The 7,445-nt window shown below is 37.3% G+C and overlaps 1 long non-coding RNA gene across 1 annotated transcript in view; it reads right to left on the minus strand.

Moving 5' to 3' along the window:
• Positions 1-6,976, minus strand: part of LOC109710112 — an 11,269-nt gene extending 4,293 nt beyond the window's left edge. Inside the window, exon 1 of the long non-coding RNA XR_002216291.1 lies at positions 6,369-6,976. This is a non-coding gene — a long non-coding RNA (uncharacterized LOC109710112). The remainder of the gene's footprint in view (positions 1-6,368) is intronic.

Raw genomic sequence — 7,445 nt, forward strand, 5'->3', positions numbered from 1 at the left:
GGAAGTTTGTTACATTTACTTAGCTTCAAATTCAACAAATTGAAAAGTTGGTGTACAATTAGAATGTTTTTTGAAGACATTAGATAGTCGTCTTCTTTAAATTAGTCAGTATAGTTTATATAAGGTTTGCTCATTTTTACGTTTTGTAAATTTAAGCATAGATTCTGCCTGGTGGTGGGTAACTCGAACTAGGGGCCAATGCATAAAAATCTGGGAAAAAAAAGAAGAATTATTCTTTTTTTTTTTATTTTTTTATTTAGAGGCATATAAGTAGCACGAACTAAACAAGCCCGCCATGAATAGTTTATTTCATTTAGACAAATAAACAAATTAATTGAAATGTGAATCAGCTAGGATCTCCCCCTCTGGGGTCTCGGGACTCGGGTACCAGGGCACAAGGCCCTTTTGCTACTTGGCCTCTAGGGACGGGTTGGTAAATGTCTCTAGTTGTGTCAACATGCATTAACCGGGCAACTCGGGCTTGATTTGGGCTGGGTTGAGCTTTAGCTAAAGATTGTAGGCCAAGCCCATTCTGAATTGTCCCATCATGGATTCATGGTTAGACCCACTTGTAGGAGCTGATCGAGCTCTATGTATTTTACTTGAATTATGTCCAATATTAAAGTAGGAATATAAGAGTAACAAATAATTACATAGTACAAGATGAATCATTTCATGCTGTATCTGTCCCGGGCCCAAAGTTTGTGGTCCTATTTGTTTAATTATATTTGGCTTTTTGTACTGAGAATACATCCAAATCCAACAAGTTGGTAGATGGGCGTGAGAGTGCTATGATGCTCTTCTACTTAGTAATGAACTCGCACAAAAATGGCCCGGATAGAGACCAAAGAGAGAGATAGATCGATAACAAGTTATAACTTAAGCCTTTCCATCATTACCGTAGATTACTCCGCCTAGTGAAAAAAATGTGTAATGATTTGAGTTTTTCATAATATTATCTTCATAATAAGATTCTAACACTTTAATGCACGTAATGTAAAAAATTTTGATTGATTTTATGCCGTCGACCAAATATCACGTAAATTTGCCAACACAACAATGCTTTATAAGAGATATTATGTTCGGGCAACCCAAGGCACTTCCTGTGAAAAAATAAAATGTAGTGTCACTATGTTAAAGATCAGAAATGCGCTCGCACTTTAAATTACTTCTTGATCAGTAGTTAGAGTTTAGTACTAAAATACTAACTGCTTTGGACGGGTCAATAAGCGCCACTATACACAGTAAGGCTCCCTTGGGCTCAAGTCCGATGATAACAAAATTACGCCCAACCTGTGTTCGAGCATACTCCTAGATAGCATAGATTTGTTGGACTGAGGCCCTAGTTTGCGACACTAGCCCAGAACATATATTTCTGTGGCCTATGTATTTACATAGGCCACAGCTCGAATATATATATTTTATATTTATATAATTTATTTAATTTATATTTTTATATATAAATAAATAATTATATATAATATATATTTTTATTATTTAATTTTTAGCAAAATAAAAATATAAATGCGAGCTTGATTATAAAAAAATCCATTTATATGTAAAGTTTCAACTATTAGATCAAAGTCTAATGGATAAGATTTTATAAATTTAGTTTTTATGTATATTCAATCTAATTGTTTTTAACTTATTGTTCGTTAGTCAGCTCGTGTTCCGCTCGTTATTAACGAGCCGAACACGAGTTGAATTTTTCGACTCGATACTTTAACGAGCCGGCTCGTGTTCGAGCCGAACACGAGCCGGCCCCAGCTCGCTCGTGTTCGGCTCGTTTACACCCCTATTCTACAGTGCCGAAGTTGGACTTTTATCAAGAATGTATGCTGCAGTAGATATAGCTTCTGCCCAAAATTTGTTCAGGAGCCTTTTTGCTTTCACTATGATTTTTGCCATCTCCTCTAAGTTTTGATTTTTGCGCTCAGCATCTTCTAAGACATGTAACTGGTTGTTAACTACCTGTGAATATTATTAGCTTCACAAAAAATTTTAAACTTGTTAGAAATAAATTCTCCCTATCAATCTATACGAATGGTCCTAATATAATAACGAGATTCATTCTCGATCAAGTTTTTTTAATTTCTGAAAAATATCAAAAGCTTTAGATTTATTTTTAACAAAATAAATCCAAGTCATCCAACTGTAGTCATCCACAAAAATCGCAAAGTAGTAATTGCTGTTGAGCAACGGTGTCTGTATCAGCCCACAAACATCAGCATGTATCAATTCTAATAATTCTTTGACTCTCCAATTGCTATTTCATATAAAGAGTCCCTGTGATGCTTTTCTATACAGAACCATTATTACGCATCAAAGGCAAACTATTAACCATATTATTTTTATGCAATAGACCAAGCCCCTTAAAACTCAAGTAACTATTGTGTCATAACCAATCATCATCTAGCATTGCTTTCATTACAACATGAACAGAAAAATACTGTAGTTTCTGTCATTAAAACTTCAAAATATAAATTCTTTTAATTTTTATCTCCATAAATTGTGTACTTCGAATCTTCAAAAATAAGTGAATAATCTTCTTTCAAAAATTGACACACTGAAAAGATTGGAATTCAACTCAGAAACATATAAGATATTATTTATTTTTTGAATCCAGAAATATTTATCTCATTGTATCTCTTCCATACACGTCCTGAACATAGCCATCACCCATCGTCACGTGGTCTTTGATTAATTTGTCCAAATTAATAAAGTTTTCTTCTCTTCCAGTCATGTGACTACTACAACCACTATCGACATATTAAATACCATTAGCAGCTTTTTCTAATTAACGACATGTAAAAAGTAAGTTATTGTTTTCATTCTTTTCTTGAGCAAAATTAGCATTCTGCTGTTTCAATTGACAAAATCATTCGATATTGCCAAATTTTGCGATAATAACATTGAATATTTCTATGGATTATGGGACTGATCATTATCTCTATATGTTATCACATTTTGATTATCTGATTCTTCACCGTTTCTATTATTGGACTCACTCGATCTACTATCGCGGTCTCTATTTTTACCATGGTCACCATATGCTGAGGCTTGACAACTAAAAGAATTTGCATCACTTTTTGCATTGCTTTTCAATCGGCTTTAAAATGCATGCTCAGAAAAATTTTTAGTTCTATTTTTTCATCCCTTATGTGTTAAAAGAAAATAGAGAAGTTCACTATAAGACTCAGAAAAATTTTTAGTTCTATTTTTTCATCCCTTATGTGAACTAATTCTATAACTCTAGAATAAAAGGTATGAATATTTTGTTTCCTTCCATAAATGATATTTTAAATCTTCTTCTTAAAGTTTAAATTTTAACTCCAATTATATTTTCGTTATCTTGTCTGGAAGGACTGAGATTTTGACAGTGCAGCTAAACTCTCTATTGACGATGTTTCTGTGAGTAATTTAATTACATAAGCACTCGTCAAGTTTCAGGAGAAAATGAGCTAGAATGGAGAAGTTACGCGACCAGGACCGATGACTTAAAGTGAGTAGTAACTCCGGCTTTTCGGATGAGCCAGTGAGTAGAGAGGGGTTCTGGTGCATATTGGACTCCGAACATAGGACTCCAATAGCTCGTTTTCAACGGCTTGACTATTCTGGACCCAATAACATTGATGGAATTGGGTTCTGATGCACGGTTGTTGAGAAAAAGGGGTTTGATCGGTTTCACATATATTAAAATAAGTGATTATATGGTGGAANAATTTCTGGATTTTGTGAAATAAAAGGTTTTCTACCTCTCGTGGTAGCGTTTTTAAAGAATAAAGGTTTCCGTGTAGGTAACAGTTTTCAAAAGGTTTTCAGTGGATTTTGCATCTTAGTATTTCAAAACCTGTTTCTGTGGTTGGAAACATTTTAACTGATAGATGTGTATTTATATTTAAATATCGAATATATAAATGTAAACCTGTGATGTGAATGGTGTATGAATATATAATTGTTGGTTAATTGTATGTTCATTTGGTTGTGGTTGTACCTGGGTTACTTCTTGTACTTGTGTGACGCCGTGCAAATACAGGGGAGACTCTGTCCGTGTGAACAGTGGATTCCCTGTGTTTGTGGCGGATCTGGCATACTCTGGGGTCAGGCTTTTCAAAAAAAAAAAAAAAAATTTTCAGACGCTTTTCCGCTATGTTTTAAACTAAAAGGGACCCCGGGGTGTGACACACCGGCAACCAAGATTTGTTCATTCTTAACCCCTTTATCCCGTACACTCTTTGCATACATGTCTCAATCGATGGGATATTAAAGCGACTACTCATCTCGGTTTGACAGAGTTGCCGTACAATTTCTAGTTTTTTCTTTCTGAGCTGGACCATCTCGGCCATCGCTGAAGCCAGGGGATTTTTTTTTTTCTTCCGTCCACCCGAAGTAAATGCATGTTGGGGTTGCTTATTGCTAGGCTCTGGAGATCGAGCTTTTTTGCAACCAGAGCTATGGCCAGAACCACTAGCAGTATTTTTGCCGGTTGTGCGCATCACGGGAGGGCTTGAAGAGCATGAGGTATTAGTGCCACCATCATTTGCATTTATGGCGCACCCTGATGACCCTACTTCAAATGGACAATGTGAGATATTACACGCTGACATTCTAATGCCAACAACAGTATCATGCTCACCAGGGGATGACCCGGATGGGCTTTCAATCAGACTATCAATCGCCACAGCAGTGGTAAATGCATATCTTCCAGAAGCAGTGGTATTTCTAGTAAGAACTCAATGTCCTTATAGAAGGGAAAGAGTTTATCTCTACACCTGGCGTAAGCCGGATTCTCCTATACAAAGGATATTAACAATTGAATACTATCATAAAAACTAAATGCCTAAACAAAGTAACGCAAGATATATAAACTTTACAACAATTACAGCATTCCAGATACTTGGGTCACCTGGTGTCGGAATGTGGCGTTCATAATCCCATCCCCACCCGCTCTTATTGGCAAGACAATGGTACAGATTGAAAGTTTTTTTAAAAACTTTCAGTCGATTCTTCATTTGCTCCTTAGTCAGGTTAAGATTTGTTCTGACTGTTGAATTCACTTACCATCCTATTCCAAGCAACGGAAGTGAATGTCCTATTTACATAATTACCAAACGTATGTTCATCTCTCATTAGACCCAACAAATGTGCATCCAAAGTGTTGCTCCAATTTTGACTTCTTATCCTTATTTCATTTCGAATACCAACTCTACCATCATTATGTTGGATTTCATTAGATGAGTTTTCCGGTAACCCACCTTGCTTGTGAAGGTACTTAGAAAATTTCTTAAAGGGATGCATCTGTAGTTAAATAATTAACGAGTGCATGACAGGTCCATGAATTTGAGTTAAATATACAGTAGCATTTACATGCAATTTCAATGGCCAAGTAAAGTAAATACGAAATATGCTAATGTATTAGCATGGCCTACACAATAAAGTAATGCAAAAGTTTACATGGCATTTACACACAATAGCATGGCCTATACAATAGCATGACATTTACAAGCAATAGATTTGCAAAATGAGCAAGATAATCAAAGACAGGTGGATCGTTCCCACAACTGGCTCAGGTGGTTTCCAACTAACATTGGGTTGCACAGATTTTGCAATCGATGCCATCCATCTAATATTAATTAGAAACCATCATCATGGCTGAACCACGATTTTTAAACCATTATTTATGTCCCTCACATTTGCAAACTATCTTAATCATGACATCTGTGAGTAATAATGACATGGCGAATTCTTACAAAAAGTAATACTTGCCACCCTGCAATTCAAGTGCTTAACATAACACGAAATCAATCATAAATATCATACCAATGTTCAACATGAAATCAAATATTCTTAAGTTAGATTACATCTACCAATATTCATCATCCTCATTAGCGCCACCAGCATGCAATAGTTTTGCAAAATGATCCGTCGATCAAAGACAGGTGGTTCGTTTTCACAAATGGCTCAAGTGGTCTCCAACTAACATAGGGTTGCACAGATTTTGCAATCGATGCCATCCATCAAATGTTAATTAGAAACTGTCATCGCCAAACCACGATTTTTAAACCATTATTTCTGTCCCTCAGATTTACAAACTATTTTAATCATGACATCTGTGAGTAACAATGACATGACGAATTCATACAAAAAGTAATACTTGCCACCCTACCATTAAAGTGCCTAACATAACACGAAATCAATCATAAATATCATACCAATATTCAACATGAAATTGAATATTCTTAAGATAGATTAGATCTACCAATATTCATCATCCTCATTAGCGCCACCAGCATACAAAGATATACTTTTGTTTCTTCGGCATTGGATAAATATTGAAGCTAGGTAAAATATAACCGTGGATATCAAACCTGATTATAGCAAAATAACCAAGCTCAGAGGCGAAGCGACCAAAAATCAAGAAGCACAAGGCAACCTCGGCCAACCTCGGCCTATGAAGCTCCAAAGTCAGGGTTTGGCTGAAGCAAGGAGTGGGGCCAAACAATGCGAGTGAATGATTCTGGCCTTAGTTCGCGCGATCTGAGCCGAAGAGCAAGCAAGGTTGCGACACGAAGCCTCCTCGACGGCAACAGAAATAGAGGAAATACCCTAATCTGAGACCAAGAGAAAACCCCCAAATCGCAGGTGAAGGCCGGCACGGATCTACCCAAATCTAGCCGATCCGGTTGTGTGGGTTGACCCGAAGCGAGGAGGAGAAAGAACCAGGCGCTTGGGCCGTCGGTGAAGGCCTTACAAGCAACGGCGACGAGGAAGGGGATGAGATTTTCGGGGAAGGTGAAGCCCTTACAACCGGAGGTGAAGCCCTTACAACCGACGGCGACGAGGTGAAGCGATTATGACTCGCTTCGGCCGGAAGGAAGCCTGTCAACGAATGGCGACGAGGAGGGGGGATGAGGGTTTCGGGGGAAGAAGATGAAAGAGATGAAGGCCGAACAGTAGTGTGCAGGGTATTTTGGGGCGGGGCTAAAGTGTATTCCGTGGGGGGGAGGGGGGGCCACCCCTATTAGGTTATCCCAAGATAACTCGATAGGGGTGGGGTTTGTTAACCCCACAAACCCCACCCCTTTCAACTTGTGTTTGGGATTAAAATCGGGGTTAAGGGGTTATCCCGCCCCCTTAACCCCGAACCAAACACAGTGTTAAAGTTTAGTGTGTTGCGCTATTAATAAGAATGTTGCACTAGGTAGTAGAATATTACATTATATTATGATAACTTGCACTATCTATAGGCATATCGGATTTGTTCTAAAATATTACATTAACAAGAATATAACACACTAAAATATACAATAGTACTATATACAGGATATAATAGGGTTAAATATCTCTTAACTTGACTGTAGTATTTTGGGCGGTGGTTAGATTCAATAGGTTAAGAAGGTTAAGTATATTAGGACTGTAGTAGTCCTAGGATGGGTGACCTCCTG

Source organism: Ananas comosus, linkage group 1, assembly GCF_001540865.1.
Source record: "Ananas comosus cultivar F153 linkage group 1, ASM154086v1, whole genome shotgun sequence".
NCBI classification, from domain to species: Eukaryota; Viridiplantae; Streptophyta; class Magnoliopsida; order Poales; family Bromeliaceae; genus Ananas; species Ananas comosus.